General features: G+C 40.6%; 2 protein-coding genes across 7 annotated transcripts in view; one reads left to right on the top strand and one right to left on the bottom strand.

Annotated features, from left to right (window-relative positions):
- LOC140187344 (uncharacterized) overlaps window positions 1–21290 on the bottom strand; it is a 184558-nt gene that overhangs the window by 9124 nt on the left and 154144 nt on the right. The gene's annotated exons all lie outside the window — the stretch shown is intronic.
- The window catches only part of LOC140187342 (uncharacterized), a 452977-nt gene that overhangs the window by 347965 nt on the left and 83722 nt on the right, over window positions 1–21290 (top strand). The gene's annotated exons all lie outside the window — the stretch shown is intronic.

Raw genomic sequence — 21290 nt, 5'->3', positions numbered from 1 at the left:
CTGTATATTTGCAGCAGATTAGGCATATGTATTACATTCCACGTTGATGACCTTTCAACAAACTGGAAGAAATTTGAGAAAATGAAATACATTTTTCAATACAGAGAAAGAGGAACAACACAGCTTGGAAGGTCTCTTATGCGGAAAGATGAAGAAGAGGTGGAATCACAAAAGGGATGGTAGAGAACAGAAAGTGGGTGGAAATGGGGCAAGTAAAGAAACAATTGGACAGGGCTAGAATAGGTGTAAATGGGAGTTGTGTAATTATCTGAAACTGAGCATAAAAAAAACTACAGATGCTGGAAATCTTAAGCAAAAACAGAAAGTACTGGAAATACTTCAGGAGCTTGATCTGCATGGGTGAGAAGAGAAATGGTATCTATGTTTCAGGTTTTGATCCTTTGTCAGAACTGTAAATGAGACATATGAAGCTCTTAAATCTGTGGGGAAGCTGTGAGAAATCACTCATCATCACTCTGATTTTACCCTTTCAGAGGTCTACCCTCACCACCCTCCCTGTAGCTTTACAAGCTTCTTTTGTCTTTTTAGTTCTCACAATAGGTCTTCAACCTAAACATTGACTCCATTTCTCTGTCAAGAGATACAGCTTAACCTGCTGAATATTTCCAACATCTTCTGTTCTTGTCTACTTGCTGTTGAGTCCAGAAACGTGTAATCTGCCTGCATGTTAGAAGAACAGCTATTCCTTAAGATGTTGAACTTTTTTGGAACAATATAAGAGCATTGAAGATAGAGCGGTTGTGAGTATAGGATTACATTAGTAAAATGACAGATGTCTGAAAAGTCAAGGTCATGATTGGAGACTGAATTTCAGACGATCACCCAGTTTTTGTTTCATCTTCATGTTCTTGAGGTGCCCACATCTTGAACGGTGAGTATAGTGTGCTAACTTGAAACAAATAACAAATTTCACCTTCACCTGGAGGTGTATTTGGTGCAATGGACAGTGCGAAAGGCAGGTGTTGCCACCTGCCACGGGATGTGGACCCAATTAACCAGGAAGAAATAGTCCCCCTCACCCCAACTCCCCCAGTATTGAAGGGGAAAAAAAGAAGTGATTTGTTTTATGTTGCATAAAAATGAAGCTATTGGAAATATCTGGCATTCCTGTATTATATTGTAATGTTGTTATTGGTTAGAAAAAAAGGGATTGATAATGTTTTTCTCTGATGGTCCTTGGGGATTTCAACATGCTGGTAGATTGGGAAAATCAGGTTAGTGCTGGATCCCAAGCGAAGAAATTTGTAGAATGCCTATGACATCACTTTTTAGAGAAGCTTGTGGCTGTGTCCATGAAGGAAAAAGCAATTCTGGATTGGATGTTGTGTAATGGACTAGATTTGATTAGGCAATTTAAGGTAAGGGAATCCTAGGAGACGGTGATCATATGGTAGAATTCACCCTGCCGTCTGTGAGTGTGTGTGTGTGTGTGTGTGTGTGAGAGAGAGACAGAAAAAGAAAAAAAAGCTAAGAACATGTATCGGTGTTATGTTGGAGTAAAGTGAATCACAGAGGCATGAGGGAGGAGATAACCAAAGTTAAGTGGAAGGGGACACTAGCAGGGATGACAACATTGCAGCAGTGGTTGAAGTTTCTGGCAATAGTTCAGAAGGTGTAGGATCCCAAAGAAGAAGGTGCAGGATAGATACACCCCAAAGATGAAGTAGTATTCTAAAGGGAGAATAAGCCATCCAAGGCTGACGTGGGAAGTCAAAGACAGCCTAAAAGGAAAAGAGAGGGCATATAATATTGCAAAAATTAGATGGAAGTTAGAGAATTGAGAAGTTTTTAAAAACCAACAGAAGGTGTCGTGGTTTCTTGTTTCTCACAAACGACAAGGAGACACAGAAAACTCGTCAAGATGTTTTAAACTTTAATTTGCAAATCAAAGCTGAGACAATCAGAAAGCTAGTAGCTGACTGCCCGTCGAGGCTTGTATAGAGCATTTTTTATAGCAATTTTCCTATCTTAGCTACATTACCATATCCAGTCGGCCTGTGATTACATATCATCAATATATCCGCTCTCGACTTTCCACTATTGTTTTTACTCTCTGACTTAATTATGTCCTAGTTTACATTTTAGACTATATGTCCTCTCATCCCTAACCACAGTTATTTCTTAATTAGTCTTGCGTTGACATACTGCCACATATTTCATCACCTTACTCGCCACCATTATCTTTCTACTTGGTTTCATTCTAGTTCTCGTCATGAATTAATAGTGAACAGGTCAAAAGTCATGGCTACATAGTGAATACCTTCTATTGAGCTAGCAGTGGTTACATAGTAAATATAGAAAATACAATGTGCGCATTGGAGTAAATACTGTAATACATAGAAAATACAATGCATGCATTTGCATTTTCCAATAAAGGCAACTAAAAAAGGAAAGAAAAGATGAAATATGAAGGTAAGCTGTCCAGTAATGTAAAAAGGGGATACCAAAAGTTTTTTTTTCCCCAGAAAAACCTCTTTAAATTCAAGTTTCAGTTAGGTGTAAGGCAGTAGCTATTACTCAGGAGAAGATGCTTGAGAAGCTGAAATTTCTGAATGTAAATAAATGACCTGGACCAGATGGATTGCACCCCAGAGTTCCGAAAGAGGTAAATGAAGAGATTGTGGAGGCATTCAAGTGATCTTTCAAGAATCACTAGATTTGGCATGGTTCTGGAGGACTGGAAAATTGCAAATGTCTCTCCATTCTTTCAGAAGGAAAGGAGGCAGAAAAAAGGAAATTTTTAGCCTGGCTTCAGTGGTAGGCAAGATGTTGGAGTCCATGATTAAGGATGAGATTTTGATGTGCTTGAAGGCACAGGCTAAAATCAGCATGCTTTCCTTCAGGAGAAATTTTATCTGACAAATCTGCTGGAATTCTTTGAGGAAAGGACAACAGGTAGGATAGACAAAGAAGAGTGGGTAGATGTTATTTACTTGAATTTTCAGACTTTTGACAAGGTGTCGCACATGAGGCAACATAACAAGATATGACCCCATGTTATTACAGGAAAGATACAACCATAGATAGAATATTGGCTGACTAGCAGTTGGTAAAGTGACGGAGGAAAGGGGCCTTTTCTGATTGGCTGCTGGTGACTACTGTTGTTCCTCAGAGGTCAGTGTTGGGACTGCTTCTTTTCACATTGTATGTCAATGATTTAGATATCAGAATTGATGGCTTTGTGGTAAGGTTTGTGGGTGATAAAAAGATAGGTGGATGGGCATGCAGCGTTGAGGAAGCAGAGAGTCTGCAGAAGGACGGGCTGATTAGAAGAATGGTCAAAGAAGTAACAGATGGAATGCAGTGTAGGGAAGTGTATTGTCATGTACTTGGTAAAAGGTATAAAGATGTAAACTATTTTCTAAACAGGGAACAAAGGAAACTTGCGTGCAAAGGAACTTAGGAGTCCTAGTGCACGATTCCCTAAAGGTTAACTTGCAGGCTGAGTCAGTAGTAAGGAAGGCAAATACAATGTTAGCATTCATTTCAAGAGGTCAGGAATATAAAAGCAAGAATGTAATGCTGAGGCTTTGTAAGGCAATGGTCAGACCACATTTGGAGTACTATGAGCAGTTTTGGGCTCTTATCTAAGGAAGGATGTTCTGGCATTGGAGAAACTCCTGAGCAGGAATGATTGTTTCAATGTAAGTGTGAATATATGAGAAGCGTTTGGTGGCTCTGTGCCTGTACTCACTGTAGTTTAAAAGTATGAGGGGGATCTGATTGAAAGCTATTGAATATGAAAGACCTAGATAGAAGGGATGTTTCCATTAGTGGTAAAGTCTAGGATCAGAGGGCACAACCTCAAAAATCAAGGATGTCCCTTTAGAACAGAAAGGGGAAATTTCTTTATCAGGAGGATGGTGAATCTGTGGAATTCGTTACCACAGATGGCTGTGGAGGCCAAGTTACTGGATATATTTAAAGTGGTTGATAGGTTCTTGATTAATAAGGGTTTCAAAGCTTATAGGGAGAAGGCAGTATAGTGGGGTTGAGAGGGCAAATAAATCAGCCATGATTGAATGGTGGAGCAGACTTAATGGGTCCTAATTCTGCCCTTTTGTTTATGGTCTTGTGGTCTAGTTAAATATTTTATTGCATAGACTAGCTACAATACACGAGATTTTTTTTCTTGCAAAAATATCTTGAAAAGTTTAACCTATTCAAAATTGTTACAAATTATTTAAAATGATAGTTGTGGAAAAACTTCAGCTTTGGAGTCATTATTCTGCATACATACATTGTCACCATTCTGTGATTCACAATCAGACAACCCTTGTTTATCATTTAAACTATTAAGTTAAGCAAATACTGAACAATATAATTGACACTTTATTATCCATCTTTTCAAAAGGAGCACAAATTTTGGATTCACTTGCTAGGTTTTTTATTTATAGAAAATTTTGTGTCCACTGTATTTTTTTTGTAAATGGCTGTTACTGTAGCTAATTAGTAATATTTATCTGCATCTCAACAATAACCAGAGGATGATTCATTGTTCCATGTTATCTTTCTAAAATTATCAAAGTTTTAAAGTGTAAATGTCAATGTTTCCTGAAATAAGACAGTTGATACCGTACAAAATTAAATAAAGACATTTTCAATTTATGGTTGAATAGAAATATTAAATGTTGATGCACACAATTACAAGTAATGCAAATCAGCAGAAAATAATAGAATATTAATAAAAATTGCTTCTGATAACTATTAACATAATTAAATGGGCTTTTTACCAATACTATCTTTGGAATAGGGTACCATAGAAATATGTTAAGGGTCTTTTAAGGGGCTCTTGGATAGGTACATGGAGCTTAGAAAAATAGAAGGCTATGGGTAACCCTAAGTAATTTCTAAAGTAGGTGCATGTTCAGCACGGCATTGTGGGGCGAAGGGCCTGTATTGTGCTGTAGATTTTCTATGTTCTATGCTTGCTACACTGGTCTCATATTAATCTCTCAGTGTACTTGATCATCAGCACATTTATCGGGATTTAAACTTGTCTTTTTATTTCTCCCATGATTTATAGAAAAGGACCCATTTTGCCAATGCCTATATCAGCTGAAAGGTGTTCAGCCTAAATGCACTTTTTAACCTGTGTTTCTCGGTCATAGTACATTAAGTACTCAATTGGTACTTTGTAAATATAATAAGTTTTTGCCTCTGTCACTTTTTCATGCCATAAGTTTCAGATATTCATCATACTGCACAATTCCTTGTAAAAGTTTTCAGCCTCCAACCCTTTGTTTACAAAAATGAGTATTACAGCCAGAGATTTTGATCCATTTAACTGCAATTTTTCATTTATGAATCACATGCTCTTTTTTTCACAGTAAAGCCCAAAAGAACAGGGGAAATTGGAAAGATTGAAAAACTAAAAATTCAAGAACTGAAATGTCAGCAGTTCAAAAGTATTCATCCCTCTTTGCTCTTAGTTGAACAACTTCTCTTCTCTTAACTTTTACAGCCAGTAGTCTTTCAGTCTGTTAACTTTTCATAATATGATGGAGCAAGATATGTGCATTCCTCCTTGCAAAATTGCTCAAGCTATACCAGGTTAGTTGGGGACCAGTGATAGACAGCAGCCTTGAGGTCTTGCCAGAGATGTTCAATTAGTTAAGGTCAGGGCTGTGTCTGGACCATTCAAGGATATCGATTTTCTTCATTTGATGCTGCTCTATGGTTGCTCTGGTAGTGTGTTCTGGGTCCTTGTCCTGCTGACAGATGAACCTCCTCCCCAGTTTAAGGTTTCTGGCAGAGGCTCGCAGGTTTTTATCTAGGATCTGTCTGTATTTAGCAGCATTCATCTGCCCATCAATCCTGACCAGGTTTCCAGTCCATACTGCTGAAAAACATCCCTGTAGCATGATGCCACTTCCATCATACTGTACAGTAGGAATGGTGCTACCTGGCTGATATGCAGTATGTCTGATTTATGCGACATGTACTGCTTAGTGTTGAGGCCAATAAGCTCCACTGTAGCCTCATCTGACCCCAAGACCATCTACCACGTCTTACAGTATCTTCTATGTGACGCTTTGCAAAGTCTTTATGTATTTGTGCAAGACCTTGGAGATTGTGGAGCCATTGAAGCTTCATCTCCAGGTGCAACCACTCTTCAGCAGCTCACTCTGAGTGACTGTTGGTATCACAATAGCCTTGCTTACAGGTACTATTCTTTGGCGAGTAAATTTAGAGGGGCGGCCTGATCTAGTGTGGCTGTTGTTTTATAGTTTTTTCACTTTTTCCACAATGGACTGCACTGAGCCTCGAGGTATGTTCAGTGCCTTTGAGATTACTCTTTAACAGTAAAGTCTATACTGCACACCCTTTTTAAAGACATTAATAAAACATTCACCTAGAGCCATATCCTCATTGGCATTTTTCTTTAGTTAACTTGGGGTTTCTGTATTTGTAAAAGGTCTTAGAAATTTCTTTGACAATACAGTGGATTCTGGTGAATTGGGCCATCATTAAATTGCAACAGCCGCTTATTTGGGAACTCTTAAAGAACAAAACCTAATGGAGAAAATAGCTGGTGAACTCAGCAGGCCAGGCAGCATCTATAGGAAGAGGTATTGTCAACGTTTTAGGCCGAGACCCTTTGAATTCCTTACAGAATTCAAATCCCGGACAAGCCCCCAAATGTAACGGTCTTTGCCCCCCTGACCCCCCCCCCCCCCATTGCCTAGGGTGAATAGCCGCTGACCCCGCCAAACAGTGCAAATGCTTTGGTGCGGATAAGGTGTGAGTCGCCCAATGATCAGCCACAGCAAAAATATGAAACAATATACAAAGTGTGAGTAAAGAATTATACTTTATAGCAAATTTTTGGTGATGGGTCAGTAGAAACAACTACAAGAAAAGGTGCCACATAAGTAACTTATCAGTCTTGTGCACATAATATTTTAATACATTGGAGCTCACACCTCCGATTCCTTCCACAACTTCCTTCCGAGACTCTGGCCGCCCTCCGAACCCCCGTGGTCCGGTATCTGCCGCCCTGGAACCGCTGTCCGTTCCTCACATGTCCGTCCTCTCTGCTCACCTCCTGAAAAAACCCGTGCTCCTCAACTCACCACACATATACAAGATAACAGAACATGACTTCCATTGGCTAACAAATGAATACAATTTCCATTATCACACTGTATAACCTAAACATTGCTGTTACAGAGAATCCCTTGCTCAACAGTTAACATTACGAGAAGCTATTTTAATATAACACTTCAGAGAAGCCATTTTGGTTAATAAGCGATCAACAGTTAACAGTCCATCTAGTATTACTGAGAGCCCTACAAGAGTATTGGCATAGGTGATGTTAGATCTGAAATACACAGTGTACCTGATTGTAGAACTGTGTGGTTGAGAGTTCATCCCCAGATGAAATAAGAAACCAAGGTTACATATGGTCATATTTAATCTATTACAGCTGCAAGCAAAAAGGAATTGATTTTGTAGTTCAGAAAGTGGAGGCAGAAAAATTGGTTTATGATCTGAATATTTAACAGGAGAGAATTCATAGAACATAGAAAACCCACAGCACAATACAGGTCTTTCGGCCCACAAAGCTGTGCTGATCATGTCCTTACCTTAGAACAACCTAGGCTTACCCATAGCCCTCTATTTTTCTAAGCTCCATGTATCCATCCAGGAGTCTCTTAAAAGATCCTATCGTTTCCGCCGCCGCCGGCAGCCCAATCCATGCACTCACCACTCTCTGCGTTTAAAAAAAAATCTTAACCCTGATATCTCCTCTGTACCTACTTCCAAGCACCTTAAAGCTATGCCCTCTCGTGCTAGTCATTTCAGCCTTGGGAAAAAGCCTCTGACTATCCACACGATCAATGCTTCTCATTATCTTGTACACCTCTATCAAGTCACCTCTCATCCTCCGTCACTCCAAGGAGAAAAGGCCGCGTTCATTCAACCTATTCTCATAAGGCATGCTCCCTAATCCAGGCAACATCCTTGTAAATCTTCTCTGCACCCTTTCTATGGTTTCCATGTCCTTCCTGTAGTGAGGAATTGAGCACAGTACTCCAAGTGGGATCTGACCATGGTCCTATACAGCTGCAACATTACCTCTTGGCGCTTAAGCTCAATCCCACGATTGATGAAGGCCAATGCACTGTACGCCGCCTTAACCACAGAGTCAACCTGCGTAGCAGCTTTGAGTGTCCTATGGACTTGGACCTCAAGATCCCTCTGATCCTCCACACTGCCAAGAGCCTTGCTATTAATCCTATATTCTGCCATCATATTTGACCTACCAAAATGAACCACTTCACACTTACCTGGTTTGAACTCCATCTGCCACTTCCCAGCCCAGTTTTGCATTCTATCAGTGTCCCACTGTAACCTCTGACAGCCCTCCACACTATCCACAACACCCCCAACCTTTGTGTCATCAGCAAATTTACTAACCCATCCCTCCACTTCCTCATCCAGGTCATTTATAAAAATCACAAAGAGTAGGGTTCCCAGAACAGATCCCTGAGGCACACCACTGGTCACCGGCCTCCATGCAGAATATGACCCGTTTACAATTACTCTTTGCCTCTGTGGCCAAGCCAGTTCTGGATCCACAAAGCAATGTCCCCTTGGATCTCATGCCTCCTTACTTTCTCAATAAGGCTTGCATGGGGTACCTTATCTGATGTGTCCGTATTTCAGCGAAATAAAGGAAATTACAGTGGCATGAGAGAGGAACTGGCCAAAGTTGACTGGAAAGGGACACTGGCGGGAAAGACGGCAGAGCAGCAGTGGCTGGAGTTTATGCAAGAAGTGAGGAAGGTGCAAGACAGGTATATTCCAAAAATGAAGAAATTTCCGAATGGAAAAAGGATGCAACCATGGCTGACAAGTGAAGTCAAAGCCAAGGTTAAAGCAAAGGAGAGGGCATACAAGGAAGCAAAAATTAGTGGGAAGACAGAGGATTGGAAGTTTTTAAAAGCTTACAAAAGGAAACTAAGAAGGTCATTAAGAGGGAAAAGATTAACTATGAAAGGAAGCTAGCAAATAATACCGAAGAGGATACTAAAAGCTTTTTCAAGTATATAAAGAGTAAAAGACAGGTGAGAGTAGATATAGGACCAATAGAAAATGATGCTGGAGAAATTGTAATGGGAGATAAGGAGATGGCGGAGGAACTGAACGAGTATTTTGCATCAGTCTTCACTGAGGAAGACATCAGCAGTATACCAGACACTCAAGGGTGGCAGAGAAGAGAAGTGTGCGCAGTCACAATTATGACAGAGAAAGTACTCAGGAAGCTGAATAGTCTAAAGGTAGATAAATCTCCCGGACCAGATGGAATGCACCCTCGTGTTCTGAAGGAAGTAGCTGTGGAGATTGCGGAGGCATTAGCGATGATCTTTCAAAAGTCGATAGATTCTGGCATGGTTCTGGAGGACTGGAAGATTGCAAATGTCACTCCGCTATTTAAGAAAGGGGCAAGGAAGCAAAAAGGAAATTATAGACCTGTTAGCTTGACATCGGTTGTTGGGAAGTTGTTGGAGTCGATTGTCAAGGATGAGGTTACAGAGTACCTGAAGGTATATGACAAGATAGGCAGAACTCAGCATGGATTCCTTAAAGGAAAATCCTGCCTGACAAACCTACTACAATTTTTTGAGGAAATTACAAGTAGGCTAGACAAGGGAGATGTAGTGGATGTTGTATATTTGGATTTTCAGAAGGCCTTTGACAAGATGCCACACATGAGGCTACTTAACAAGATAAGAGCCCATGGAATTACAGGAAAGTTACATATGTGGATAGGGCGTTGGCTGATTGGCAGGAAACAGAGTGGGAATAAAAGGATCCTATTCTGGTTGGCTGCCGGTTACCAGTGGTGTTCCACAGGGTCCATGTTGGGGCTGCTTCTTTTTACATTGTACATCAACGATTTGGATTATGGAATAGATGGCTTTGTGGCTAAGTTTGCTAACGATACGAAGGTAGGTGGAGGGGCCAGTACTGCTGAGGAAACAGAGAGTCTGCAGAGAGACTTGGATAGATTGGAAAAATGGGCAAGGAAGTGGCAAATGAAATACAGTGTTGGAAAGTGTATGGTTATGCACTTTGGCAGAAGAAATAAACGGGAAGACTATTATTTAAATGGGGAGAGAATTCAAAGTTCTGAGATGCAACGGGACTTGGGGGTCCTTGTAGAGGATACCCTTAAGGTTAACCTCCAGGTTGAGTCAGTGGTGAAGAAGGTGAATGTAATGTTGGCATTCATTTCTAGAGGAATAGAGTATAGGAGCAAGGATGTGATGTTGAGGCTCTAGAAGGCACTGGTGAGACCTCACTTGGAGTACTGTGGGCAGTTTTGGTCTCCTTATTTAAGAAAGGATGTGCTGACATTGAAAAGGGTACAGTGAAGATTCACTAGAATGATTCCGGGAATGAGAGGGTTAACATATGAGGAAGTTCGTCCGCTCTGGACTGTATTCCTTGGAGTTTAGAAGAATGATGGGGGACCTCATAGAAACATTTCGAATGTTGAAAGGCATGGACAGAGTGGATGTGGCAAAGTTGTTTCCCATGATGGAGGAGTCTAGTACAAGAGGGCATGACTTATGGATTGAAGGGCGCCCATTCAGAACGGAAATGCGAAGAAATTTTTTTAGCCAGAGGGTGGTGAATCTATGGAATTTGTTGCCACGGCAGCAGTGGAGACCAAGTCATTGGGTGTATTTAAGGCAGAGATTGATAGGTATCTGAGTAGCCAGGGCATCAAAGGTTATGGTGAGAAGGCGGGGGAGTGGGACTAAATGGGAGAATGGATCAGCTCATGATAAAATGGCGGTGAAGACTCGATGGGCCGATTAGCCGACTTCTGCTCCTTTGTCTTATGGTCTTATCAAATGCCTTGCTAAAATCCATTTACACTACATCTACGGCTCTGCCTTCATAACTGTGTTTAGTCACATCCTCAAAATTCAGTCAGGCTCCTAAGGCACGACCTGCCTTTGACAAAGCCATGCTGACTATTCCTAATCATATTATGCCTCTCCAAATGTTCGTAAATCCTGCCTCTCAGGATCTTTTCTATCAACTTATCAACCACTGAAGTAAGACTCACTGGTCTATAATTTCTTGGGCTATCCCTACTCCTTTTCTTGACTAAGGGAGCAACATCCGCAACCCTCCAATTCTCTGGAACCTCTCCCGTCCTCATTGATGATGCAAAGATCATCGCCAGAGGCGTTGCAATCTCCTCCTTCGCTTCCCACAGTAGCCTGGGGTACATCCCATCTGGTCCTGGTGACTTATCCAACTTGGTGCTTTTAAGAAACATCCTCTTTCTTAAGTTTTTCAGTCCGCTGTAAGTGATCCCTACAATCACCAAGATCCTTTTCCTTAGTGAATACTGATGCAAAGTACTCATTAAGTACCTCTGCCGTCTCCGGTTCCATGCACACTTTTCCACTGTCACACTTGATTGGTCCTATTCTCTCAGGTCTTATCCTCTTGCATTTCACATACTTGTAGAATGCCTTGGGGTTTTCCTTAATCCCGTCTACCAAGGCCTTCTCATGGCCCTTTCTGGCTCTTCTAATTTCATTCTTAAGCTCCTTCCTGCTAGCCTTGTAATTTTCTAGATCTCTATCATTACCTTTTTTTTTAACCTTTCATAAGCTCTTCTTCTTGACTAGATTTACAACAGCCTTTGTACACCTCAGTTCCTGTACCCTACCATCCTTTCCCTGTCTCACTGGAGCGTATCTACGCAGAACCCCACACAAATATCCCCTGAACATTTGCCACATGTCTTCCATACATTTCCCTGAGAACATCTGGTTCCAGTTTATGCTTCCAAGTTCCCTTTACTCCAATTAAACATTTCCCTAACTTGTCTGTTCCTATCCCTCTCCAATGCTATGGTAAAGGAGATAGAATTGTGATCACTATCTCCAAAATGCTCAACTACTGACAGACCTGCCACCTGACCAGGTTTATTTCCCAATACCAGATCAAGTACAGCCTCTCCTCTTGTAGGCTTATCTACATACTGTGTCAAGAAAACCTCCTGAACACACCAAACAAACTCCACCCCATCTAAAGCCCTCACTCTAGGGTGATGCCAATCAATATTTGGGAAATTAAAATCTCCCACCACAACAATCCTGTTATTGTTACTCCTTTCCAGAATCTGTCTCCCTATCTGCTCCTTGATGTCCCTGTTACTATTGGGTGGTCTATAAAAGAACGTCCAGTAGAGTTATTGACCCCTTCCTATTCCTAAGTTCCACCCACAGTGACTCTGTAGACACTCCTCCATGACTTCCTCCTTTTCTGCAGCTGTGACACTATCTCTGATCAACAGTGCCATGCTCCCACCTCTTTTGCCTCCCTCCCTGTCCTTTCTGAAACATCTAAAGCCTGGCACTTGAAGTAGCCATTCCTGCCCCTGCACCATCCAAGTCTCTGTAATGGCCACAACATCATAGCTCCAAGTGCTGATCCACGGTCTAAGCTCATCCGCTTTATTCATAATACTCCTCACATTAAAATAGACACATCTCAAACCGTCGGTCTGAGAGCATCCCTTCTCTATCACCTGCTTATCCTCCCTTTTGCACTGTTACTTCTGCATGTTAGGCGATCACATTGGCATCTTAAAGGCTATTGAGAAGTTGTGATGAGTATTATTTAATAATTTCACAGTAGAAGCACTCTGGATTACAACCGTCATAAATTTATTTTTAAATTCTGTCTTGGAGAGAGAAGAGTGGTTCAAGACTTCTAAAGTGAACAATGATGACACATGAAAGCAGAAGTAGCCAAAATGAACTGGCTAATTTATATGTGGCAAACACTTGAGAAGATATTTCCAATGAAGAATAGATATACATTCCAGAAAGAGAAATTGCAAGGCTGGTGGTGGTGGGGGAGGGGAGTACAATTGATAATTCACTAAAAAGTTAAAAATCATATAAAGAAAAATTATATTGAGAAAACTTATTAGCAGATCAGAAGATGAGATAGAATATAAAAAGATGCCAAAGATTGGCTAATGATTAACAAGAAAGGAAGAATTAGAACTCAAAACAAAGCTACCCAGAAGTGCAAGAACAGGTGATACAAGTATAGACATTTTGAAAAATTAAAGTGAACGTTGCTTCGATAAAAGTGCGTCTGAATAATTAATAATTGACAACAAGGAGACTGCAGATGAATTAAGTAGGTGTTTTTTTTTAAACCAGTCTTTACCATACTGAATATATGTAACATCACAGAAGTAGCTGCATGGAGGAAGGAACTGAAGAGAATTCAATTATGAGTTAAGGTGTTCTTGAGCAAAATTATTGGAGCTATGAGCAAATCTTTAGGGCCTGATAGACTCTCTCCAGAATCTTAAAAGTGGTTAGCGGAATGTGATTAATTGGTTTTAATTTTCCAAAATTCCCTACATTCAGGGAAGTTCCACTGAGCTGTGAAAATTCTAGTAATTCTTTTATTCAAAAATTGGAGGAGGCAAGGTAAAGGTTTTTTAGTGATTTTTGTGGGAAGAGGCCTGGATTTTATTTGCATTCCCATATGATCCTTAAATAACGAATCATCTAGCGGGAAAGCAAGGCTCAAACTTATGTACATGCAGGAGAGTTACTTGCCAGAAATGAAAAGCAGTTTTTTAGTTCAGTTTAATTCTGTCTCCTACTTCTGTAATGGTACTTTCTACTGCTTCATAGATCAGCTATCTGAGCTCAGACAAGAGTCTGAAACTTGGATCTTTTCTGGATAACTCATTTATAATTACAGCATGTGCCTTAACAAATCAATTTTCACGTTTAAAAACTTAGCATATTAGACATGTTTGAGACAATTTTTTGGCCAATCAAAGTGAGCATTGGTTTCCACAATTTCTTTTGAGTGTTCTCTTTCAACAGTCTATTACAATGCAGTTTTCTGTAATTGGTTTATTATTCCCCAATATTATGTTACTGTTACAAATCTGCAGAAAAAATCAAAAAGAGCCAGAATGAAAAATCTGTAAATAATTATCAAGAATAAAATCAAATAAGATAAATAGTAATCTAATTACCAGGTAATATAAGCAACAGTAAGCATAAATTAGTCTCTGAAGCAGGCTGACTAGCTGATTGTGAAATAGTGTCACTGCTGGTGTCTGTCAAATCCTAACAGTCTATCAGCTGCTTCTTTATCAAATAAGTGAAAATGTAGCCACTTAATTGGATAAAAAATTTTGCACTGCTATGCCAAACAAAATCCAAAACAACAGATGTTGGATGTCAAAACTGAAGACAGTGAATGCTGAAAGTAGTCAACAGTATCTGTGAAATTTAAAAGTAAAAATGTCATCCAACCTATAGTATTTACAGTATTTTCTGTGTTTATATTATTTGAGACTTTAATAATAACTATAGCTTAGTAGGTTGGTCCAAATGTCACCGGTTGGAGAAAAGAGTGGGTTGTGACACAAAGTGGTTGAAACCTGGCAAAGATGCTGAAAAGTAAGAATGGCTATAAATATAAAGAAATAGTGATTTGATGAAGATTCTCTTGTTAAAAAGAGCAGAACTATTGGATGCGTTGTGGGCAAAATTTTTCTTAACCGGATTGAAATTATCCTTGCCATGTTGTTGGTTTGCCAGTCTTGTATGGCTTAAAATTAAGTCTTGAGTGGGAATTTTGAAGAGTATTTGAGTTTATTGTGTACAGTGAAAAAAAAATTCAAGGCTAATTTCAGAATTACAAGGTCACAGGGAAAGTTGGCTTGACATTAACTGCTATGCACACTGTATTCTACTCCAGGGGTCCCCAACCTTTATTGCACTGTGAACCGGTTTATTATTGACAATATTCTTGCGGACCGCCTGACCGGGGTGGGGGGGTGGGGTAGGGTTGCAAACGGACATGAGTAGCAGTCAAATACGTTGTGTTTACGCCGAGAAAGACTACAATGACCATGAAGCCTTGCGCGGGCACCAGTGCGCATGCGTGTACGTGCCGATTTTTTTCCCGCAAATCATTTTTGGTGATTCTGTTTGGGGGTGGGGGTGGTGTTAATCACGACTGGAATATAGGTGATAAGTGGCTAATACGCTCAATTTCATTTCTAAAAAGGCTTATCTAACAAATTTATTATTAAATACACAGCGCATATTTTCCTCGCATGAATATAGTGATAAGTCGATTATCAGGGGAGGACAGCAGAGCTTGAAGTAAGTGTTGAACGAACTTTCAGTAGAAGTGGTAGAGGCAGGTTCGATATTATCATTAAAAGAAAAATTGGATAGGTATATGGACAGGAAAGGAATGGAGGGTTATGGGCTGAGTGCAGGTCGGTGGGACTAGGTGAGAGTAGCGTTCGGCATGGACTAGAAGGGCCGAGATCGCCTGTTTCCTTGATGTAATCGTTATATAGTTATATAGGTCACTTATAAGTCAATAGCATCATAACATTTTAAGTAACGTTTGGATATTAAACACACAGCACATATTTTCCCCGTATGAACATATAAAATAATTGCAACAGACCAATATCGCTGAATCAGTGGGAGCCCTGGGCTTGTTTCCCTGCAACAAGATGGTCCCATCGAGGTGTGATGGGAGACAGCGATACTCGAAGGGGGTTCCTTCTGTCCAGTCTATTCCGCAATTTTGTTTTCGTTGCATTCATTGCAGGGATATGTAGGAAATGGAAGCAACGTTTTCAGTGCTTTCGTGGCTATCTCAGGATATTTAGCCTTGATTTTGATCCAGAATGCCGGCAGAGATGTTATGTCAAACATACTTTTCAACCCGCCGTCATTTGCAAACTCAAGGAGTTGATCTCTTCCCACGCTGACATGGATGACGTGTGGGTAATGATCTCGCGTGCGTTCAACTTCCAACAGTGGGCGTGACAGGGAAAGAGGAAAGGTGCAGCTGACTCCTATTGCCAAATCATGTTGTTTCCTTGCAGCCTGGTAGCACATGCTTTGTGGCCCGGTACTGGTCCGTGGCCCAGTGGTTGGGGACCACTGTTCTACTCTATAGACTTTAAAATGGAAATTTAAATTAAGTTCTAAATATCAATATAATTGATCACTGTCTGATTTAAGGAAAGAATAGCAAGATAATACTGTGTATTTTGAAAGTGCCATTGATTTCACTGAAATTGTAATAGTTCTTCAGAACTTTGAAATGCTTTATTTCCATATATGAAAATCTCTTTCACTCATATTTGAAGGAAAAAAATAAGCCCTAAAGCCTCTAGCATAGCCATTCTGTATCAGTGTCTACAGGTTTCCCCCGCCATCCGAAGGTAGAGCGTTCCTATGAAACGGTTCATAAGCCGGAATGTCATAAAGCGAAGAAGCAATTACCATTTATTTATATGGGAAAAATTTGTGAGCGTTGGCAGACCCAAAAATAACCTACCAAATCATGCCAAATGACACATAAAACCTAAAATAACAGTAACATATAGTAAAAGCAGGAATAATATGATGAATACACAGCCTATATAAAATAGAAATACTTTTCCACAATAATTGCCTGCGCTGTTCTCCGTAGTGAAAATCTCACGCAAGCGCCGTCGGCAGAAAATATCATGCAAGCGCTGTTGGCAAAAACACTCTCTCCAGTAACCTTTAAGCTATGAAGCTGCCAGATCATACCAAATAACATGTAAAAATACACAGCCGATATAAAGTAGAAATAATGTATGTACAGTGTAGTATCACCTACGGGAATTGGGAAGACATCGAGCACACTGATGATGGTGTTTTAGGCTGAGTAATCGGAGGTTGGGGTGGTGCAGTGGTTCCCACTCTCCGGGCAGCGAACCGATACCGATCCGTGAAGCATGCAGGGATACAGCAGTAGCTGGGACGCATCCAACACATCTTTAAGAAAAACGCCGAAATAAACAAGCTAATTAAGCCCGGCATGTAAATGTCGGCCCAGATCAGAGGTGACACAATTGGCAATCGTCTCTGATCTGGGCCGACAATTACGTGCTGGGCGGCACCTAATTAATTAGCTTGTTTATTTCGGCTTTTTTTCTTAAAGATGTGCTGGGTGCCTCCTGGCTACCGCTGCATTCTCCGCGAATCGGTATCTGTCCGCAGCCCGGGGTTTGGGGTGGTGGGACACTGGGGTGTCATCAGGGTAGGCAGGTCATCTTCTTCTATGTCTGCCTGCCTCGATGTCAAAGGTCGAGGTTCGTCATCTGCTGTGGCTGATGTGGAAGGCTTAGACTGCTTAGCCTCGCGCATTTTTCTATCATACAGTTCTTTGTAAAAACTCAAACCATCCTGCAAATATGCCCTAAACCGACGTACCCTTTCAAAATTAAAGTCATACTTTGTCATTGCAGGGAAAATCTCACGTAGTTGCCTCACTTTCAGTTCCTGGTCGACTTCACTTTCGGTCTGTTCGCTGCATTCGGTTTCAATTGTTATCCTTTCCTCTTCCAATTGCACCAGCTCTTCATCTATCAGTTCTTGGTCATGGGGTGCCAAAACCTTTTCAACATCATCTTCGTCAACTTCCACAAGCCAAACTCACTTTGTCCTTACTTCATTGACCACGATCGAAATGCTTAATTATGTCTAGTTTTACGCTAAGTGTAACACCCTTACGAGCTCTTTCAGGCTTTTCCGATACCTTAGAACTCATCTTGCTAATGGCTGCTCACAGGCACGTGTTTAAGCAGTGCCAGCAAGAATGCCGTTCCGAATCCGGGAGAGAGCGACTATTCGGGGCGCGCGCTGATTTTTATCACGCGCTGCCTTTCTTCATAACAGTAAAAACAGTTTCTGTTAGTGAAAACGGAACTAATGTAGGTCTTTTGTAACAGTGAGGTCTCGTAAAGCGAACGTTTGAAAAGCGGAGGACCCCTATATTTGGCAATGAAGAAGGCATTTGGTATGCTTTGCCTTCACAACCTAAGGCATTTGGTATAATAGTTGGTGCATGATATTATGGCTGAACAGAACATTAGTTCAATTGTACTTGGACTATTGTGCACAGTTTGGTCAGTACATTTCAGGAAAGATGTGGCAATGAGGATAGTGCAGGGGAGATTCACCAAGATATTTCCTGGAATGGAAGGCTGGAATGAAGGAAACATAAAAGACTTAGTTTATCACATTGGCACATAATGTGATAGAAGCTTATAAAATTATGAAGGGCTTAGCTAAGATAGATAGTATTTTTTTTCCCTGGGAAGGGGAGTCTGCAATCTAGAGAGTATATGTCTAAGGTGAGAGAAGAGATCTGAGGAGTAAGTTTTTTACCCCCACACAGAGTGGTGGTTATCTGGAACAAACTGCCAGAGGAGATGGTAGGGGTAATTAGCAATTACAACATTTAAAAGGTATCCGGACAGGCATTGCGATAGAAGGGCTAAGAGAGATGTAGGGCAAATGCAGGTACATGGTAATAGTGTAGATTGACATCACAATTGCAGGGATGAGGTGGGTTAAAAAGAGCCTGTTTCTGTGCTGAATGATTCTGTGAACAAACTTCAATTACAGTTCAGTTCTAGACTTGTTTTATGCTGAATTTATGCCTGGCTTTTCCTCCATTTAGTTTATCAGCCCTGCCACAGCACTGAAATGGCTCATAATAAACTCACTAATGATATATAAATTGTGACGAAGGTGATGCCATGCCACCATAATCTAGCCTGGTGTGATGCACTGTCCTGATTCTATGCTTATCTATACAATTATAACCAGGGAATCAACTGCAATGAAATCTCCTCTTACTCCTGCATTGTTATCTTTGCACGCAGTATCCCTATCCTTCACCATCACTCTTTCCTGTTACTCAACTACTGGGTGCCCATGGCAGCATCACAAAATTGTATCAGTTTTTACATGCATGTTGATGGTACTCAGCTCAGAGGGATTGCACTTCAGTGGACTGGAATTTCAACAGACTGCAAATGCCAAGAATTTGGTAAGCTTGGGCATGTTTGAAATTCTGATCAATGAAATCTTGTTTTGGGTTTGTATTTAAGACTTTAACTTGAAATTTAAGATGCGTTTTAGCTGTATTTCTTTTACATGATTAGACAATGGTAAAAAAAAATTGGCAGCCAGTAGATACTAATATTTAACCACTTGATCAGCTATTACTGATTATTTGATTTGCTAAGTGATCCTGAAAGCAGAAGCTAAGCAAGCACTTAAGAAATTTGAGCAACACACAAAATGCTGGAGGAGCTCAGCAGGCCAGGCAACATCTATGGAAAAAAGCACAGTCGACGTTTTGGGCTGAAATCCTTCGGCAGGACTGAAGAAATTTGGGCAAGCGGAAAAGTTATGTTACTAAAATGTTTTGTTCGCATAGCGTTTGCACTTAAAAGTCAGACACAGCAGCATAGCTCATAGAAAGCTGCCTCTGCACCTGACTTCAAAAGAAGTTTGTACATTCTCTCAATAATCTTATCAGTGATCCTGTTTCCTCCCACGTATGAAGACGTGCAATTTGCAGGTTAATGGCAATGTAAATTACTCATAGTATGTAGCTGAGTTTTAGAAACTGGGAAAGATGATGGAAATATGTGACAACTAAAATGGGATTAGATTAAATGAAAAACATGAGAGTTTCTGCAGATCTGCAAATCTTGAGCAACACAGAAAATGCTGGAGGAACTCAGCAAGTCAGGCTGCCTTTATGGAGGGGAATGAACTATTGACGCTGGATGCGTGATAGTCAGCATGGAGTTGGACTTGTCAAGACGGCATCCACATATAATGCTTCCTCAGTCGACATTCTGGATAAACCATGATCCTATTTATATTACTACTTTTATGTCTGTTTTTCACCTTGAATGTTTCTGGAACAGTTGGAACCTGCAATTTGGAGACTGGAGATAGTTTGCGTGATTGACCACTTTGCTGTCTCCAAGAGGATTCTGGGAGGCAATGAGCGTGAGCATCAAGGTGAGGAGGCTGCTGAATGGGATGCAAGCCACTGTTTGACTCCGTTTCACCGATTAAATCTTCCATTGTTTGCAGATTAAAGTGATAAGGGAGATTGAAACATCAAGACGAATGAAGAGGGCAGGTGCCCACTGCCTGCCTTTTGATCGCTGGTGGGATCACTCTGCTGCTGGAGACTCTCTCTGACACTGAATCTGATAGATGTAACCAGTTAGTGAATGGAGGAAGCCAGCCTGCTTTTCTTTGCTAAAAGATAACTGTTTAATAAAGAAAAATCTGTTCCACCATTAAAAACAGCCCAATGTTAAGTGATAACTCAAAGTGCAATTTGATTTTACTGAATATAAACATGACAGGACTTCTCAGTCTCATCAAGTACTCTTCCTTGTCATGTGGCATATCTAGGAAGCTTCTGACATCCAGGGCAGCCAAATGCTGGAAATATTGACAACTGCAAGTGCTCAGGATCCAGTTTTCCAAGAGACCAAAAGCAAATGTTCACTACTGTGTATTCATGAAGCATAGTCAAACATGCTTAAGGAGATGTCATTCCATAGCCCAATCATTTGAAGATAGAAAAGACCAGATGGGGTGGAGAGTGCAGAAATACCCTCAATGCATCACACTACCCTCTGAAGGCAGTAAAAGTCAATGCCTTCTTGAGAGAACAGAGCCAGAGCCCACTCTTTAGCATTGTTAACTATTCAATTATATTGGGTCTTGATAGTAAGGACAGTAGCTGTACCAGTGGCGGCAGTAAGGTAGGAGAGCTAGAGTGAATAAGAATTCAGAATTTATGGAGAGAATGTTACTGACAGGGTGACGAGTGAGATAGGTGAGATGTAACATTCTTGATTAAGGAACTGGTCAAGCTGTGGTGACTTTAGGGATTAAACAAGAGGCAATGACACTGCCAGTAGTATATACAGTCCCTCACTATCAGAGGGAGGTAGATGACCAAATATGTAGTCACATGTTTGAGAAGTACCAGATATAATCCAGTAATAGTTAATTTCAGATGTCCTAACATTAACTAGAATAGTAACAATATGAAGAAGTTAAGTTTTGAACTGAATTTGTTTGTTAATGAGTACATAGCAAGTGCAGCAAAAGAGAAATAGCAGTGGCCAACGGAAAATCTGCAGATGGTGGAAATCCAGGTAACACACACAAAATTTTGGAGGAACTCAGACCAGGCAGCATCTACGGAAAAAAAGTACAGTTGACGTTTTAGGCTGAGACCCTTCGGCAGGACTTAGTTTTAGGGAATGATGTTGCTAAGTGAAAAAGAAAATATTGTGGAAGCATTTTGGAGACAGTTATCATAATACAGTTACATTTAATCAAGTTGTAGAT

The sequence above is a fragment of the Mobula birostris genome, chromosome 24, assembly GCF_030028105.1.
Source record: "Mobula birostris isolate sMobBir1 chromosome 24, sMobBir1.hap1, whole genome shotgun sequence".
NCBI classification, from domain to species: domain Eukaryota; kingdom Metazoa; phylum Chordata; class Chondrichthyes; order Myliobatiformes; family Myliobatidae; genus Mobula; species Mobula birostris.
Note: the sequence above shows the minus strand (reverse complement) of the source record. Positions and strands in the feature narration are given on the sequence as shown.